Genomic DNA, 21,271 nt, shown 5'->3' on the forward strand with positions numbered 1-21,271 from the left:
CGCCCCAGTTTTTCTTACCTAAAAGAAAAAGGATTACCACCTTTGTGAGCTCAGACGACTGCTGTGTCCGCCTTGTGCTTGCCGCAAGAATCGAACCCCGAATTTCAGTATTGTATAAATTCTGAAGCTTACCGTTGAGCCACCGAGGATGAAGTCCCTCAGATACGTTTTTTTTTTTTTTTTGCTTTTTCAGGAAAATACTTATTTGTTGCAGCGCATTGGCAAGTAAGCAAAGTAATATTTCAATATGTTACGTATTATAATTCATCTTGTACGAGTTTCCGCGATATTATGTTACGTATACTAGGCATTAATATTTCAAATAGCCGGAAATTTTAATTTTTATTGATTGTCAATATGTATGAAATTTATTATGTTTGTCAACAAGATTGATACAAACAGTTTTCTTTTTTGACACAAATATATTTTAATATATAAACAAAAAACAGTACAATTTATGGTATATTCGGTCTAGAACTGAATACCTTATTGATAATCCAGGTCCACAAAAAGCAATTTAATTCTGAGTTGATGTTGTTACATCTCGCTTAAGCTATCTTCCGGCGGTCATATTTAATGTCTTCGTAGAAATACCGAATTCTTAAACTAATTTATTGAAGTTGAACAGTTTTTCATGTTCGAATTATATAAATGTTTGTGATTCAATTTTGTAGTCTTCCGATTAATTGGCGTTAATCACAATTATAGCTTCCAAGGCCTATACCATATTGACTAATAATAATCCTCTGTCTATTTGCGCGTTGGTTTATATAGTTTTAAGGTGAATTTCTTGAACGTCCAAGAATTTTCGAACACGCTAGCGTTTTCGCAAAACAAATATTGTTGATTCTTACTCTCGAGAATCTTTTACAAATTTAGAGAACAGGCGGGACTTGCGCAATGCGCACCGAACAATATACGTCACGTGCATCAAACTGAAACACACGTAGACATTAAAGTAAATGTATAATGTTAAGTCCGTTACAGCTCTTTATAGTCTTTAGGAAAACAGAGCTTCTCCCATTTATTATTTGCTAACCGATAGCGATTGACCTTCATATTTGTCTCTACACACCAAAATAAATTTGATGCGTTTTTCTCTTGAACAAAAATGGTTTCCTCGAGGCCTGGACATACCTGTACTCGAAGCCATCACCTGTGATTGGTGGAAAACCACAGTAATAATACTAAACGGATTACTGTACCTTAATGACTCGTGTATCCTTTTCATTTAGTTGAACTGAGTTTAATTCATATAAACCAACTTACTTAATTGTTAAATAAATAAAACATCAAATTCAACTTGGAATTGTCTTTAGACCATCATATCCAATAAAAATATTTTCTCTCCCCACAAAAGATTGCATACCAAATTCACTTCCTTTATGGATTGCTAGCTGATGTACCCACCCATTCAGCACACAGGCAAGACATAGAGTCCCCAGAAGACTATAATGGTACGTGGCAAGTTTGTTGACAATCAGCTCAGCGGTTCGCCACTTATAGAATAATGGTTTAGATTTACCATATACACGTGGCAGCTGCAACGACACCTACACTGGTAAAATCAAATACTATTTAATTGCACGTGTTCAAAAGTGCTACAGAACCGACCACTTCTTTTACCATTTTCCTTTTCCTTTGCTTTTCACACAAACAAATTACTGAACACGAATTCTCATCAACATAATTCAATGGTTCGCAGCAGGCCGCATAAATTTGGAACTTCTACTTAAATAAGTTTTATTAACTAAAACATATCACTAATCTTAACAATAACCCAACTTCTGTTAAGTTTTAATTTCGTTCCTATTAATTATGTTAGTACATTTGTTTCATTTAATTACTTTCGGTCAATATATCTTAGATCATTTACTCACTTTGAATGTCCCACTCCTCATATTTGTCTTAAATTTCCAGTTATACGTATTTATGCTAACACTAAATATATTTATAATACTAAATATATTTTCAACATTCAACATTGTTTTATTTGTAATATTGCTGCTTTGTATTTATCATGATAATTTTCCGAAGATGGAACGTGTACGATTCGAAACGTTTAATAAATATATCATTATTGGTCACTTGTGTTGTTCATCACTATCGTTCGTTTTGTGACCTGATTCGAAGCATCTCTGACCTGGCCGTTTGGATCACTTGTACATAACATACATTTCAGGTTGAAAACAATTCCGTTTTTTGTTTTTTTTTCAGTTCGGATATTATTGATATAGGTATATTCAAACTGAACGCATCACGAATTAAACAGATTTCAAAGTTCGTCGGCCCGGCATGACCAGGTGGTTAAGGCACTCGACTCGTAATCGTCACGGGTTCGAATCCCCATCGTACCAAACATGCTCGCCCTTTTAGCCGTGGAAGCGTTATAATATGATGGTCAATCCCATTATTCGTTGGTAAAAGAGTAGCCCAAGAGTTGGCGGTGGGTGGTGATGACTAATTACCTTCCCTCTGGTCTTGTACTGGTAAATTAGGGACGGCTAGCGCACATAGCCCTCGTGTAGCTTTGCGCGAAATTAAAAAAACAACAACAAAGAAAACAAATTATTTAGTGGAGCAATGTCGGAACTGGTAAGAGGAAAAATCGAATGAAATTCGAGCTATCATAAATAATGGAAAGTTTCTGTTTGTAAGTAAGCGGAAAACTGCACAAACTGAAGAAACGTAATTTGCATTTTATTTTGGTTGGTTGAAACTATTGGCTTCAAATAATACTTTTCAATTTAACAAATACTTTGTTTTGTTCTATGTTTCACTGTTAAAACGGAAAGGTTTAAGAACAGCTTTAGTTTCGAATCTTTATTCTCAATTGAAATAATAATTATATATATATATATCAATTATAAATCCTAGATACAAAACTTTGGAAATTTCAGTGAATAATAAAAATATAATAATTGAAAGCTGTTTTATTGAAAAGGCACAAAGAGAAAATCCAGATTTCTTGGATTAGTAAGGTATTTGGATATTAAGTGCCCGCTGGACTTTTTTTGTGAATTGTACATGATGCCTTACTCATCTTTGAAATTAGTTTCATTTATGTCATTGGCTATAGTGTTTAAAATTATTTTTAATCTCATTATTATTCACTGTTATGTTTATGAAGATTGTTCAGCAATTTTACTTTAGTATATACTTTTTACGACTATCCCACATCTCCCAAGTTGGCCAAACATTGTCTGTTATTATTGGGATTATGGCGGAAAGTACCGTTAACAGCGAGGAGACCCATATAATGAGTCGGTGTGTTTTAATCATCATAATGGTTTATGCCTTTGATACTTGTAAATGCCTGATTACTATTAACTCATAGAATTCAGTTATATTTAAAACTGTGTCCAGGATGAATGTTGTGAGTGAAATATTTCGAGTTTAGTACTTAGAACGCAGGCTCCAAAATTATTTTCTTGTTTTATTTTAAGTAATAATCGATTTCGAATTAAAATACTTTGTATAATACTTCTCGATGCTGTTGATAAGAACAAGTATATGTTACGTGCGTTTATTTCGATCTCAAAAAGCGGCAACCAATAGTATAATTTTTCTTTTTGTAATCCTAAATAAACCCACGGCTCCGTCTGATGAAACTTGCTAAGAAATAGTAGTTTATTGTTACTGAAAGAAGCCTGAATTATAACAGACGTATGAGGCCGAGAAAATACAGTAATGTTTCATTAAATTGTGGTGTTTGGCACAAACGACCATTGAACAGTCGCTTCGTATCATAAACAGGTATAATGTTATCAATCGTGAACTTTATAATGATAGCTAAGTCCATGGCTCTTAATAGCTCTTCCCACGGAAATTTCGCTACTTAGTCCGCCAGTAACAGTTCTAGAGCTGACTATAAGAGATAAGGATAACCATCATAGATCAGTTTAAAGCTTTATCACGAGGTAACGCTCGCCCTGTCCAATAATATCAGCGTAAGTGCCAGTAATAACGGTTCGAGGAATCACAACGGTTCAGGTCAGTCCTGCTGTTCGTATTTACATCTACGTTTAACACTCTTCAAATTGTTTTCATTGCTTTTGGAATGAAACAACGCGTGTCTGGAAAGTAACATTTTATTGTTGCATTAAAAGCCGGTCGAATAATATAGCCAGTTCAATGACTTTTTTTTTTACACTTTCCAATAATTTCGATGTACTAAAATGATTTCATTTCCCTGATTGTAACAGTAACAATAGTAGTAATTAAATTTAATTTTGAGCAATCAAAAAAGTATCTTGCAAGAAATGACGGCTTTGATTTACACACATTTATCACCGCAGTTATAATTAACTTCTTGTGCTAACACTTGAATTAATTTTGAAATGAAGTGGTAAGGTCGAAATGTGTTGTTGTTATTTTAAAACAAAAATCATGAAAATAAATAAATTACACGATTAAGTAAAAAATATGCCAATTATATTGTAACGGATTTGTTCTTATACGTTTATTTTAATGTCTACGTTTGTTTCAGTTTGATGCATGTAACGTGTATTGTTAAATGTTTTCTGCGCAAGTTCCGCCTGTTCTCTAAATTTGTGGAAGATTCGCGAGAGTAATAATCAGTAATTTATGTTTTACGAAAACACTAGCATATTCGAATATTGCTGAACGTTCGAAAATCTCGCCTAATGACTATAAAAGCTAGTTATAACAAGACGCCGAAAAACAGTATCAGAATATTGTTTGGTCTACCACAGTTAGTATACTATAAGCCTCAGAAGCTATAATTGCAACAAATGCTTATTAATTGGAAAACTACAGATATTCGACTTGGAACGTTTATAGATTTCGAACATTACAAATTTCAGTGAATTAACTTCGGACGTTAGTAGTTCTACCAGGACAATAGATATTTATCTTCCCCTGTGAAAAATAAGCTTTTAAACCGCGTTAGGCCAAGCAAGAATGGAGCTAGCTAGCATTCCCGTCAAGTGAAGTGTAGAGTGTATCAACCCGGAATTAATTCGCTCATTGTGAACCTGGACCGTCGATAAAATATAAAGTTCCAGATCAGATAGGAGATTGAATATAGTTTGTTTGTAAAACTCTTGTATATAAATCATTATTTGTCATAACCGTTATCAGAAATTGTATTGTTGTTTGTACATTAAAATACATTTGTGTTGAGAAAGAAAATTGGGTCAATCAGTCTTGTTAGCAAATATCATAAATTTGATACATGTCGAAATTCAGTGAACTTTTAATTTAAAATTAAAATTTCCGATTATTTGAAATACTAATACTTAATATATATATATATAACATAATAAATCGAAAGCTCTTCCGATATAAATTATAATACACTAGCTAGGGTACCGCTACACTGAACGAAAGCTATGTAAATTTATGATTAATGAAAGGTTATTTTAGGACATGAAAAGTTGTTTCCGTTATATATATAATTTTTAAAAAGCCCAAAATGCTCATGAAAACAGTAAAACACAAAATGTGAAACCATAAATATGTATGTATCTCCTCATGGACCCAACAACCCTTCATGTCAAATTTAGTGAAGATCCATCGCAGGGGGCGAAGTAGTGGTCGAAAAATCCGCATAAACACTCATAAAAACCGCAAAATACAAAAATGGAAATTTGTGTGTATTTCCTTATTATCCTAATGAACCTCCATACCAATTTTGGTGAAGATCCATCCATACCCTGCGAGGTATTTACATAGACATGCAAATAGACAGTACTATTGTATTTATACAGGTGGCGCCAGTGCATGAGATCAGCGTTTGACGTATTATGTTGTCGTATCTGCACCCTGAGAATGGAGAACAATAAAGTTCTCCGTGACAGGAAGCGAATGCGAAACGAGAAAATCGTAAACCCTATTGCAAATCTAAATGTACACGAGATAAAAATTTCGCGAAGTTTAGGGTTGCATGTTGCGTAATAAAAAGGTTTTTCAGTAACATATAAGCAAGAGTTCCATTATAGTATGATAACAATAAAAATATATATTAAATGTTCTTATACTTCTAAATGAAAGAGCCAAATATTATTTGGTGTATTTTTTGCGATTATTCATTTGATTTGGAATTATCTCCTTTTACATTTAATTAGTACTCATATGCATTTTGCGATATGTTGTATTCTGTATAAATTTATTTCTAGTGTAGAATAACAAAGTGTGTTTGCAAAGAAATACAGCGTTTAGTTATATAAAGTACAAGAAGTAACTGATCTCAGATAGTTGTGATTAATATGAGAGAAAGGTTAAGGTGTTCCGAGATAATCCCATTAACGTCCAAGGTTGCAAGAATTTGTCGAACCTACAATTCACATTCGTGGAGTACTGAAGAATCAAACGTTATCAATGTAAAGTAATTTGAAATTTTCTAGAGGTTTTTAAAGTGTCTTCCTACTGTGATTATACATTAACAAGTGGCAACATACGAGTTCTTGTACTAACATTTAGTTTATCTAGTGATATTAACATGCTCTGGATCAAGTTCTTATCATGAGCTAATAAAGATTTCTATTTGATCTCTAGTCGTATTGGTTTGTTTGTGTTTGAATTTCGCGCAAAGCTACACGAGGGCTATCTGCACTAGTCATCCCTAATTTAGCAGGAAAAGACTAGAAGGAAGGCAGCTAGTCATCACCATCTACGGCCAACTTATGGGCTGCTCTTTTATCAATGGATAGTGGGAATGATCATCACATTATAACGCCCCTACAGCTGAAAGGGCGAGCATGTTTGGTGTAACAGGGTTTCGAACCCGCGCCCCTCGGATTACGAGTCGAGTGCTTTAACCACCTGGCCATGCTAGACCAGTCTTATTAGTTCTGGATCAAGGATTCTTCGCACGAACTATTAAGGCCTCTGACGATTAGCAAGTCACTTTCTTAAAAATCCCCGATTAGAACGTTATTTTGGCTGAAGATGGCCTTCTTTCCCTTGAACCGATAAGCTTGTTTTGGCGAAGAGTGAAATTATCCAAGCATTATCTATTACAGCCGTTTGTAATGTCTACCAACAATGAGAATAATTTTTAAACAAAATAATCGATGCAACTGTAATGAATTCCATGAATCTTAATTTTTAATTGATCTACTGGGCGACTGAAATTTTGTATGTAAGAAGTGGAGAAGTATACACTGAAAAAAGTGTTCGTTACCTATGCAACGTGAGTCTTTAACATTGTGGTTTTAAAATTAATGCTAATGAATTTGTTATATTACGGTGAAGCTTAAGTTTTATGTGCATTATTACAGAAGGAAGGTTAGGTAATAACTTATCTATTCAAACATATTTCTAACATAGAGAAACTGTGCTAAGTTCAGTATGAACAAGCATATTTCACAGATCTACTGGGATTAATCTTGGATTATTTCTGCCAGTTAAGCACGTGAATATTTTACCATAAACTAAAATATAAGCAGTTAACCAATGTCAAAATACAAGGCCCTTCAGAAGTGAAAATTCAAGTTAGAAAGTTTGTAGCCGTGTAAATTAGAATATTTTATGTTTTTCCGATGAATTAAAATCTTAATTTTAATTAAAGTATTTGAAAATACATACTGATAAACTATATATATATATATACACATATATTAATTTAACGTGGTTCTAAATATCTGTAATTGGACCTTAGTAGGATAGCTTATGTATAATCTATCGCTTGTGTTATTTGAGCTCTTCATGATGTCTAACATGAAGAAAATTTTTTACCATTTGGATATTAGTAGCGCGTTTTTATCATTACCACCGAAAGAGTGGAGCTCCTCCGAAGAGTACAAACAAGGAAAAGACAGAGTAAAGAAACTTTTTGTGACAAATGACGCAGCTGAAAGAGGAGTAGCTTTAATTCAACAGTTTACGACAAAGGGCCGCACCAAGAACGAAGATCAATTTCAGTATATGATTCAGGTGGCAGAGAACATCGGCGAACATAATGCGAAGGGGGCAGGCAAGATAAAACTTCAATGAAATAAATTTTTCTTTCAAGTTTTTATGTTTTTGCTAATTGTATAATCAATAAATATTAAATAATTTCTTTAAATAATTTAATTACCATTAACAATGTAATGTAGGGTAAATTTAAGGAAAATAGTGAACTTTGCGAGGGATGCGCGACCCCTAAATACTTCGCGATTGAAATGAAACTTTGTCTATGTTCTTTCCTCATGCAGTGGCACAACTGAGCAAAAAAATTGGGGCATTTTAATTTATACCCTTTATCCCCTAATGGGTAGTGTTATCATAAATGACCACAAAAACATACTAAAATTTGCATCTGTAGCTTACGTTTATTTTGAGTTTAATCTCTGCTAAATTTGTTTCTCGGACTTTGCCTCATCATACAGGTGTCTAGGAAATAAATGTGTCATACCAACACTGTGTACTTTTGTTAGTTTGACTCTAAGGTAAAACGATTAATTGCAAGGCCAATGTTTCTGTAAATTTTAGATTGATATTATTATTATTACCAATATAATTTTTATAAAATACCCACTCTCCAATACGGAATTCAAAGTCCCCCTCACAATTCACGGAAGCCCTAAGTTACCCCTCAAGCTAATCTGAGGGTCGCGAGTTCGAATCCCCTTCACAGCAATTATGCTCGCCTTTCAGCTGTGGGGGCGATATAATGTAATGGTCAATCCCACTATTCGTTGATAAACAAATATCCTAAGAGTTAGTTGGCGGTGGGTGATGATGACTAGCTGCCTTCCCTCTAGTCTTACACTGCTAAGTTAAGGATGACTAGCGCAGATAGCCGTCGTGTAGCTTTGCGCAAAATTCAAAAACTAACAAACAAATCTCTCAAGCTCCTTCATCGTCCTAAGTTACTTACTTCTGTAGCCGCTTCAGTAGGATTCTGTACCCAAAAACAAACCCGTTAGACACTTGTCCATAGCACCTGAACACGTGTTCCACATTTGGTAATGCTAGCTTGTGAGTTGGAGTTATGATTACAATTTTAAACATGGCACTTCAGGATCACAAGGGGTGAGGCAGGAACACACAATCCAATTATAAACGTGGTCTAAACAATCCGGAAAAACCTATTCCTAGTCTCACACTGTATCTGATGTCACATATTAAAGAACGTCCGGGTCACCCTAAATCCTACTGTCAAGTTTTAATCTTCCTAGTTGTGAAACTGAGAAGCGTTATTTTGATGAATTTCGTGCGAAGCTTCTAGAGGGCCATCTAAACCAGTCGTTTTTAATTTTGAGATGATAAAAATATAGAGAAATCAACACGCTAATACTATCACTCCAACTCTTGATATATTCTTAATTGATGAATAGTGTCATTGATCGTTACATTATAACGTTCTTTCGGCTGAAAGAACGAGCATTTTCAGTGACGGGTTTCGGCCCCGCAATCTTTAGATGGAGAGTCAAGTGCCCTAACTACCACTAACATAGGAAGATGCGTGGTAAAGAGAAATAGCCAAAAGGGAGCAACTGCCTAGCAGTTCCCGCTTGTACGACGGCTTAGTTGGATTCTTTGGACCGAATAGGGGCATAGGTGCTGCATTTTTCAACAAATCTACAGCTGGAAGTATGAAGCGTGTTATACGGCATCACATCTTGAAATCTAAACTTTCGATTCACAGCCCGTACTATTGAACAGATGTACACCAATCCAGAAGAGATCAGGTCTGAGATTACGACCAATACGCTTTGTTAATTAAATATGTAACTACATCTACTATATTTATTGCCGAAGACACCTTTTACTCAACATTAAGTTCATTAGGACAGTTATGAGTTTAAAAAAGAAAAAGACATCATCGGCTATCAATATATCAGATAAAGTGTGATTCTGAGATTATTAATGGTAAACAATAAGCAGTCCAGGAGAGTCCAGCCATACCAAAACGTATTGTTAATAAATTATCAAACAGATTTTTCTTTTTCTTAGGAGAGCAACATAAACTTTGTCAGTTGTTCAGATCTGAATCAGTGATGACGAGAAAACCCACTTGTAGAGAAAAAAATTTATGTAGATAATTTTCTCAAACCAAACCAGCCGTTTTTACACATATATAGATTTGAATCATTAATCATTTGTATGTAAAAACCTACCTATTTATAATGTTGTGCAAGATCTATAGAGTTTTCTGACTTTTTTCCCCAGAAAGTGAAGTCATATTTACGTTAATAATTATGGTTTTGTGATAAAGATGTATAGTTAGAGGTGAAGATAACCACTTTCAGTCATATATTTCCTGTTACTTTCTACAAACCAAGCACGACTTCCTCTCTTACAGTTTGGACGTCGCGTTAGATTCCCTAGTCGGTTTTACTGGAACAAGCACAACTTTTGTAATGATTGGTTTAAGCCATTAGTTGAATGATTAATCCTATTTACGCTAAACATACATCACAATTACTCTTATGATAATCCTAGTTTAGCCTTTCGTATGGAGTAGCCGGCCTTCTTTCTAAGTCTAACAAGAACGCCCCCTGTAGCATAAAAATCAAATTTTATACATCTGTTAAGCTTCTCAATACTAATTCAGCCCCAGGGGATTTCTAATTTCAATTAAGGATCTCGTGCGTGTATGTTATCTATAAACCCTTCGTAGGTTTTTATTTTCTATAATAAGTTAGGCGGTAAGCAACAGATGTAGGGGATGATGATTCGGTGACTGTGAAACAGCAAGTCGAACGTTCGACAGGCAGTAATTACTATATGAAATATATATATGCAGTGCACTCCTTTCATCAGCAGTAGAGAATTAGTACATGATTCGAACATCTAACAATAGCCTTTTATACTGTCATCTTTTACAATTTTCAAGGTATGTACAAATTGCCTTAGGTATATAAATTTACGACTCTTGTCATAGGCTAAAATTTACATGGGGAGATTTTATTAAATATTAATCTTATAGCGCGTATTGGAAAGTAAATTCACTTGAGTTTTGGGAAACATTCTTTGAAAAAAATTCTGTAATATGTTAATGAATGACATGTGTTTATTTGTGTACTTATTGAGTGAGTTTCGTATCATCGTTCGAAGGCTGGGCATTTAATAATTTAAAGTAACAAAATCGTATCGTGGTAAACCGAGTTGATTTGACACCAGTTCAAAAGTTACAGAAAAAAAACTGGTTTCTTCTAAATCTTCAGGAAACAAAGTCGATACCTTTTAAACTTGATTTATTTTTTCTGTAAGATTGCTCGTTTAGTTGTTGTTACAAAAACAAAGGTTTAATAGATTTACTGCTACCTGTAGAGCTACTCACGTTTAAGCCAGTTAAGAGTTTGATTTCACAGTCTGTGTCCAGCATTCATATCTACTTCCGTGAATATTAACCGTTGTTAATGATTACGTATATACTTACATTTTGCACACTTTAGATTTATTTTAGACTGACTGACTGAGGTAAAGAATCAAACTACATATACTTTTCAATGGATTTCGAAAAATCACAGCACTTAGTTTTTCTTCACGTGCGGGAAGAACAAAGCTCACAGGGAAAGATTCTGAGTTTTAACCCACTCTTAACTTAGCTTTCATCAGCAACAATAACAAATTGAACTTCTTCACGGCCTGAGATGCAAGCATCGTGAGAGATGTAGCCTGGAAATATTTCACTAATTGTTGTTACTAAGCGACAGGAAGTGTTCTTTTCACAGTACCTGCTGAATAACGTGTTTCTTGCAGTGCTTGTTGAAGTGGTTGTACTGATTTGTTTATCGTAAATGAAACGTGTGACTATTAAACGTAGTTGATGTTTATTTTCTATATATTAGATGAGATTCTATGTTCTAAGTTATTATGAATGAAACGTGACTATCACACGTAGTTGGTGTTTGTATTATCTATATTAAACGAAATGCCCGCTTGGTACATTATTACAAACACCTAGGGCAACTCAATGTAAATGATAATTGTGCTCTATGTATCAGAGAAGATTGTTATGTTTTAAGGTGTTATAAGTGAAACATAAGAATACCAAACGTAGTTGATGTTTGTGCTTATCGATATCAGAGGAGATACCCACGTAATACGTCATTATAAAAACTTGACAACTAACACGTAGTCGATAATTGTATTCTTTATTCTGTAAGAACGTAAAGAGTAACAGAAGAAGAATATATAATATGTAAAACATGCTACAACTGCCATATACGTTCTAGAAGATTGACCGTGCACGTGGTAAGTTATGATTAACAAAACACAATAAGACTAAACACAGTTGATGTTTCCACTCAATATTAGAGACGACGTTTGGCGTATATATATGGATAGACCTTGTTGAAAGGTTGAGTGACGCTCTATAACGTAGTATGAGGAACTTGCTTAACATGGTGGTAAGTGGATCATTAAACAAGTGTAAAAGGGCTTAAAGTTAGCTGAGTGGATTTCCATTTTGAGGTTACTTATTTTATATAGGTCGTGGCGACGAAGTCGTTAGTAGATGTTAAATTTTCCTAAAATTATTTGGTAGAACAAGAGCAATATCTATTTGAATGGTAGATCGTACTGTAATAGTATAGGAATAAATTGTTGTAATGATAGCAAATCAATTAGGAAATGCAGAACAATTATTAGTTTTGACTCCTACAGTAAGAAACAATGTTTTCAAATTGCTGTATTTTTACAACAACAAACGTTACCAATGTACAGTTATTGTATTCTTCTGATTTTGGTTTTTGCGGCATGTGTTTTTTCATACGATCTCAACCTATTAAATAACAGCGTCAAACAAATATTTTAATCTGGTCATAACGTATAAAATCTTTTTAATGCAAAAATAAAAAAATCCTGTGTCCAACAATTTAATAACCGTTTCGTTGCAATTAACGTGTTGAGATCAGTTGTTTTATATATAAGAAAACCTTTAGTCCATTAGAGAACCAAAAAAAAGGCTTTTTATCCCACGATACACAATAGACACTACAACTGAAAGAAAAATAGAACAAACTATGACTGATTATCAGAAGTGGAATCTCTCTGCAATAACTTTGTAATTGTCGTGAAATATTAGTTAGAAGTTGCGTAAAATATCATTGATATGTGTGGTGTATGCCAGGGAAAACAATAGTGATTAATATTAGATGGGTACAATTGATTTGTAGTTTTTATTTTATGTGGTACATACTACCAGACCTGGTATTTATCGATATATTATTAACTTTCTTAGCTTCAATAAAGCCGCTTTTCAATATACACAGCCAACACACTATATTTAATACACTGCCTGTTTTATAAATACAAAACAGAACAGAAAGACAGAAAATACTTTAAATATTAAAGTTTTCATGTAAAACACATTTTAAAATATTTGTAATGAAGTTGATTATTTTGTGAAAAAGGAATAGAATAATAGATAGATAAAGATTTCAATGAACTTTAATATGTTTTAATGGATTTTACTAGACAAACATTATGATTTAAGTTACATTTTCTCTTTTTACAGTATTTTAGTAATGTACCATTTGAATCGAGAAGCATGTTTTGTTTCGATAACATTCTTATAATTCACATATCAGTCAAGAATCATGTTTTCTTTCGATAACATTCTAATAATGCATACATCAATCAAGAACCATGTTTTATTTCGGTAATATTTTATTAATATACACATCAAATAAGAGACAAGCTTCCTTTCTATGAAATTCTATTTATACACACGTCAGGCAGAAACCATTATTTCTTCCCACAATTTTTATGAGTCAAAAGCGAGAGCAAAGGATAACATTTTTTAAATACAGTTCAACCACATACCATTCTAGTAATTTGTATATCATACCACAAGTACAGTATTGCATAGAATATTCTAGCAGTGTACACAACAGACAAGATAAATGACTTGAAAGCGAGGTTCGATCCCCTTGGTGAGACCAGCAAAGCTCTATTATGTCGCTCTGTGCTTACTACAAACAAAACAAAAACAGTTTAGAATAACCGTTTTTCTTGGTTACTGAACAGTGAGATTTCCAGTTGCAGATACGTACAAATATTATATTGTAATCACTTACAACGGACAATTAGGAATTGAAGAAAACAGATCAAAAACTCTGATCACGACAGTATGTGCTTAAGTTTATTATCTCATAGTAATTGATCTCTTGACAGCTCGCCCCTCCAGTGACACAATTGTGTGTTTGCGGACTTACAAGGCTAAAAACTAGGTCTTGATAACCATAATGGTCAGCTTTGTGCTCAATTACAAACAACAATAACTTAGCAACTTATTTGTGCTTAATTATGCTTTCGAAAGTTATTTCAATTTTATCTCTGTGTACTTAAGTGTAAGTTCGTCTCTTAATAGTTTACTATATCTTAATCCAGGTTGTTTAACAGTAAGCTTGAGATGTTAAAACGTAAGAATTTGGGGCTCTATACCCTCTGTTGACATAAATAGCCCATGGTGCAGATCTGCGCTAAAATAAACATATTGCAAGATTGCGTTTTTATAAGTTTAGGCTAAAACAGATTGCGAAGGGGTAAGTTATTTTATTTTTATATAAATTTATAAAGAAATATTTTACAGGAAATTAGTCTTCCTAACTCCCTTATTTTTGTGTAGTGCAAAAAATAAAGTGATTCACATCAACCAATACTGGTGCAGAAACGTCGTGTTCTTAAGTATGTGATGCATGCCAGATTTAAAAGTCAAATTAACTTTGAAGGATGATAAAAGACTGTGGTAGTGGTTTAAATAAGGTTTCTCCTTTTTTCCTCATTCTCTTTAATTTAGCTTATATTTCTTGAATAACTCATTTCTTTGTCTTTAGACGTCTTATGTTTTTGACACTTGACAAAATATTCCTTCGTCGTGAAATCACAAACATAGCACGTTAATAAAAGTTTAGAATTGGGGGACTGTACTTAAATAGAAAAAAATATGGAAACAAATCTAAAGAAACTTCTATAAAAAACTTCAGATTATTGATTTCCTGTGGGTGTTATATTACATACAATGTCATCAAACAGAGTTTAACTAATGAGCCAGCCATCTGCTAAAACGTCGGTTTAGATGAGAACTATTATAATGAAACAGAAAAACATGCTAATAGTGCAGTTAGTTCTTTCAGAAAAACATGCTAATAGTGCAGTTAGTTCTTTCAGAAAAACATGCTAATAATGCAGTCAGGGTTAATTTAGGTTTTGACTTTTTTTCTTACTAAATTACTGTTAACTTTTTTTATGTCGAGAGGTTTAAAACCAGCTGCATGGACAGTAAAAACATTTGTAATACGTTTGTCAGAATCGTGTGTTGTAAATCAACGTTTCTATTGGGGTCTTTTGAAAAATAGCAGTCACATTTTGGGTCAAACTCAATGAATCTAGTTTCCAAGACATGCAGTGGCTTAGCGGAAAGCCTGAGGATTTATAATCATCAAGTTACGATATATGCGGTGGGCAAGCACAGGTAGTTTATTGTCTGGTTTTGAGCTTTATAAAAATGTAAGTAACTTACAATTTTAAAATGGCTTATACAGAGAGAACATATTATTCTAATAAAGTAAAACTGACTGTAGAAAACTTAAAGATTCTATATTTCCATCTGTAGTTAAGGTTGTGATGGCTTTTGTCATTCTACTGGTATTTGTGCGAAATAAAAGTACGTGCCCTGTTTACTTGAAAGCTTTTCTGTTTTCCAAGTTTGTAGTTCTGGTTATCTTAATTTTTGCTGTAGAAGCTTGTAAACTTAGAGAAGTAACTTCGCTACGGTTATTTTTCCTTTTACAACATTTCCGGTGAGTTCTGTGTATTATTACTTTATGTTGGTACAGTTTCAAGTTGTATTGGGTAACACATATGTTTTTCTTCTCGCAATTTAAGTAATGTAGTTACGTCCCTGAAGACGAGGCTCAAAAAGGTTGGTTTCAAACTTTCTTTGAACAAAACACACACACACAAAAGATAAAGTTCAATTTGATATTGGACATAACATGTGCGGTACATTTGAAAGTCTATAACACAAAAAACCGGATTTGGATACTGTGGTAAGCACAGTACAAATGGCCCACTGTGTAAATTTGTACTTAGCTACAAACAAAGAAACCTTTATTATCATACGCGGGCTCGACTCATAATCGGAGGGTCGCGGGTACGAATCCCCGTCATACCAAACATGCTCGCCCTTTTAACCGCGGAGGTGTTATAGTGTGACGGAAAATCCCACTATTCATGAATAAAAGAGTAGTCCAAGAGTTGGCGGTGGGTGGTGATGACTAACTGCCTTCCCTCTAGTCTTACACTGCAAAAGTAAGGACGGCTAGCGCAGATAGCCCTCGTGTAGCTTTGCGCGAAATTTCAAAACCAAAAACAAACTAATTTTACACTGCTAAATTAGGGAAGGCTAGCGCAGATAGCCCTCGTATAGCTTTGCGCGAAATTCCAAAAACAAACAAACTATCATACGCTGTAAATGAATATAACACAAATCGTGGTTATATGAGAAAGAAAGAATCTCTACACGTTTATTTTGGAAGAGACGACTATAACCTTTATTTCTTATACTTTGGGCGTTAGATATAACTCACGTATCTAGTCGTTAATTTAGGCGAATCGAAGGTCTGCACTAAAGATTAAAAAGTTACTTTTCTGTTTGTTTGTTTTAAATTTCTACAACAGGAATAGTCTTTTCTGTTTGTTTGTTTTTATTTCTGCGTTATCCATCCATCCCCAATTTAGCAGTGTAAGGCTAGAGGGAAGGCAGCTAGTCATCACCACCCACCGCCAACTCTTGGGCTACTTTTTTACCAACGAATAGTGGGATTAACTGTCACATTATAACGTGCCCACAGCTGAAAACATGTTTGGTTCGACAGGGATTCGAACCCGCGACCCTCAGATTATGAATCTGACGCCTTAACCCACCTGGCCATGCCGGGTCTGAAAAGAGTAGTGAAAAATTAAAATCCTTTGGTAAAGAATGAGAAAAGAATGAAACAATAACAAGTTTAAAGTTAAATAGATACAGTGAAGTAACTTAAGAAACTATTATATTAACAACTTCGATGGCACAAACTTTGAGTTTATTGAGGGTAATATGTATACAAGTTTACTACGTTTCATCAGGTTGCTGGCAACTTCAGGTGTTTGACGTACAATGGTTTGAAAGAGAACAAATACTAATTTAAGCCAACAAAAGTACGTGAGTTATACAAGTGACGCTCCATCATTATGACGTCAACGATATTAAAACTAAATGATAAAATAAAAAAGGAGAAAATGTTAACAAAATTGTGAAAGAAAATTCACAAAACAAACAATTAGATATGAATGTTTAACATGGATATCAACATCACGAAACGTTGATTAGACCGACTAAAAATAGCCGACAGTATTTTTTTCCCACGTTGATTGTTTGGGTTAGGCACACTTTTCAAGAGATACAGTGGTGTGAGTAGGTATTTGTTAATTTTTGGATTTATGGGTCTCATTTTCAAACTTTCCTTGTTTATCAGCTGCAACATATGGGCTCATAGAACGAATCTGAGTTTGTTTGTTTGTTTGTTTTTTTAAGTACAAGCTTTTAGCTCATAGTTATGTCATCTCTTCACCGATTTGACATCCTCATTACACTTTTGGTCTCAAGTGGTATAAGCCTTCAGATTGACATTGATAAAAGTTTCATAGATTAATTTACTCTAATTCTGTCAAAAAGAATTTCAGTTTGAGGGTAGGATCTTAGATATGCTGATGAGTAATAAAGTTGAATCAGGTGCACGCGCAACCCACGCTTGGTGTTGCTGGTGCATAAAAAATATAGCTAATAAAAGGTTAAAAAAGTCTCGTTAATTTACTCTAATCTAAAAGAATTTCAAATGCCGCGTTCATCGAGGATTCCTTCTTATTTCTAATAGTAATATTACTTTCAAAACGTAAGATTTTGACTCATTCCATTAAACATACGTTACCGCAGGCTTTAAAATGCTCAGAAATAGTGGCGGTTTGTGTTCCTTAGTCTTGTTCTAAGTTTCTAAAAGTCTCACTGAGTTACAATCCTATCGATAAATTACATTCTTTATATTATTACCAGAGGCCCGGCGGGACCAGGTGATTAAGGCACTCGACTTGTAATCTGAGGGTCCCGGGTTCGAAGCCCTCTCACACCACACATGCTCTCCTTTTCAGCTGGGGAAGCGTTATAACGTAACGATCAATCCCACTATTTGTTGATAAAACAGACCAAAGAGTTGGCGATGGGTGGTGATGACTAGCTGCCTTCCCTCTAGTCCTACCTACACTGTTAAATTAAGGACGGCTATCGCAGATAGCCCTCGTATAGCTTTGCGCAAAATTCCAAACAAACAAACTACTACCAGCTGGAATACCAAGGTTAAATAATAACTCTTTTATAACAAAGGATAGGAAACTGTGCTTCCATTTCATTATCTTAACATAATAAACATTAAAAATGCATAAAACTACCAACACTGGAAAAAACACACACTGCTTTCAAGAATTACATCAATGTGAAACTCGATGTGATGTGGATTCAAATCCTGCCTTATGTAATCCTGTGCCAGTGTGTCAAGTCTGGTGCTGAGTGGTCAAGAAATGTGGAAACGTATAAAGAACAGAAACGAAATGATAAATATCCGACCTTGTATTTTTTTTCCTTACAGACACTGTTTTATTAGGTTACAAATTACCCAGTTTTGTTACTAACTTTACGCTAATATGCAAGTTATATTTCCTTATGATAATACATTGAAAGTATGATAGTATATGAAACATAGAGTTTTTATTATTACGATCAGAAATATTTTTGATTCCATTATCTGTTTGTCTAGGATATTGTTTTCCAGATCATGTGGCTAGTTATTGATTTTAGTGAAGTTTTCCATTAGATGATATTCCTGTTTCTCATGTCTACCTGGAGTACGTAACTGTGTGTTGGATTCGTGCAGTGCATTCTATGTATGTATGTCTATGTGCAAACGATAGTTGCAGCGAACCGAAATAATTTGTAACCGTTTTTCATTCCAACTTAGTTAAACTGTACTTTTTATTCACTATCTTAGAAAACGGTAGGTGGCAATTCAATGATGAATCACTTGTATGGATGAAAGTTTATATTCACAGTCTCAGCATTGATAGATGTAGTAGTTATAACTAAGTATCCAACCGTATATTAGTTTTTTTGTTGTTGTTGTTTTTTACTTTTACACTTTGGTTGGGGTCTCAGCTCAGCACATTTCATTCAGGAAGATTCCATGTAGTTAGTTATGTATTGTCAGAAGTGCAATCTTGTGTTTTGTTTTCCTTCGTGAAATAACCAAATTCAGGCACACGTGATGTTTATATATTTTATATTTTTAGTTACTTCATGTATCATTATAGCTCCCAAACTTGTTCTTAAAATACGTTAACGATGTCACTCAACCAGATCATATAGTGAGTGTTTATACGGCTTCTGGAAAAACAAATAATTGTCTTATTGGGAGCTACACGTAGATCAACCTTTTTTTTTTATCAGAAGAGGTAATGAAAGAGATAGTGATATGTCTTCATGTAATCTACTAGATTACATCTGAGAAATAAGACCATCTCTTTGCTTTTACCAACGTAACAAGTAAGGTAACACTTATCTCAACAATGTTATTTTGTGAAATAAAACACAAAGTCTAGTTTAATACTGAAATGCGTTTTTTTATGTTTTGACTGGTTGTTTCATAATGTAAGGCATGATTCATGTATATACCAACTTACAACGCTATTTGGCTTAAAAATTCAGTATGGAAAATAAATCTCATTGTTTATACAACAGGTTTTATGATGACTTATGTTATAAAATACTAGAAAAGTAACCGGACGATACCAGTACTAAAACGTAATGCTATAAGAGGGACAAGGGTCGCCCCTTCCACCATTCTGAGCTGTAGCACATGAACTGTTCGTCCACCTGAAGTAGCTATCCAATATGAGGTTAAACGTCACTTTTTTTAGTGCTGACTTTGCGTAATAAAAATTGAAATGGCTGCCAATCTCATCCCTTTCGTTCAGTTGTTTATCCATATAACCTCAATCTGTTGAGTGTGTTTACTTTAGTCAAACTCCTTACGTATAGATGGGTAAAAGAAGTGGGTTAACCAGTTATCTTGTTCTGGTAATGAAATTCACGTAGTTTACAAGTTACACAGTTTCAATGGTAGTGATCATTTTCCGTCTGCTACTTTTTGGCGAGAATTACAGAAATTATATTTATGTTGGTCAAGTTTTTCAAAGTAATTTTGTTTTAGTCACTCATTGCTTTATGACATGGCAAAGAAATGTGATGTCAGTTATTATCGTATCTTGTACACAAAGTAATATTTTTAGTCACTCACTGTCTTATGACATGACAGAAATGTGATATCAGTTGTTATCGTATCGTGTACACAAAGTAATCTCTTTAGTCAGTCACTGCCTTATGACATAACAGAAATGTGATATCAATTGTTATCGTATCGTGTACACAAAGTAATCTCTTTAGTCATTCACTGCTTTATGACATGACAAAGAAATGTGATATCAGTTGTTATCGTATCATGTACACAAAGTAATATTTTTTAGTCACATACTGCCTTATGACATGACTAAGGATTTAAGGCTATGTGGGCCCAGGGGCTAATATTTTTTATTACATTTCATGTAATTTTACATGGAATAAAATTATAAATGGGCCCCTATTAAGATCAGTGTCCCTGAGGCTGAGCCCCTTCCTCCACCTACCTAAATTTACCAATAGACATGACAAAGAAATGCCATATAACTATTTATTATATCGTAGATGCAAAGTAATATTTTTAACCATGTGCTGCCTTGTGATATGACAAGAAACGTGATATCAATAATTATCATATCATATACACAAAATAATATTTTTAGTCATATACTGTTTTATGACATGACAAAGAAATGTAATATGAGTAATTACCATATCGAAAACACATTACTAGGATTTGCTGTGATAATAGTGTGTTCAGAGGGGAAACCAACGCGATTTTCTAAAAGGTGTATCACCTTGGCCATTTTGAAAGTTTCACCCATGACGGCTCGGAAATAGAAATATTAATATAAACTGAATTGCTACATAAACGGCGAACGTGTAGCGAACGACTGGAGTATTTCCATAACAACGTAAGCGTTTTCGGTGTAATGTATAACGTGTATAATATAAGATTCATTAGTCCTTATTTATCTCGTTTAAAATTATTGTAAGCTACAGCTTGTGTTAATTGGTGATTAGAAATAAGCGGTTGCATCTAACAATATCTGTTCACACCGGTACTATGTACGAAGACGTATTATTTTACATAGATCAACTAGA

General features: G+C 34.0%; 1 protein-coding gene across 4 annotated transcripts in view; it reads left to right on the forward strand.

Moving 5' to 3' along the window:
• The window catches only part of LOC143225093 (LHFPL tetraspan subfamily member 2a protein-like), an 83,122-nt gene that overhangs the window by 43,711 nt on the left and 18,140 nt on the right, over positions 1 to 21,271 (forward strand). The window contains exon 1 of one of the 4 annotated variants that reach the window (XM_076453877.1): positions 3,842 to 3,993. The exons of 2 other annotated variants lie outside the window; for them this stretch is intronic. The gene's annotated coding sequence lies outside the window, so the exon portion shown is untranslated. Of the gene's footprint in view, positions 1 to 3,841; positions 3,994 to 10,638; positions 10,790 to 21,271 lie in introns of those variants that run through there. One more of the 4 variants, XM_076453876.1, reaches the window with a different exon arrangement.

This window comes from Tachypleus tridentatus, chromosome 9, assembly GCF_004210375.1.
Source record: "Tachypleus tridentatus isolate NWPU-2018 chromosome 9, ASM421037v1, whole genome shotgun sequence".
Taxonomy (NCBI): Eukaryota; Metazoa; Arthropoda; class Merostomata; order Xiphosura; family Limulidae; genus Tachypleus; species Tachypleus tridentatus.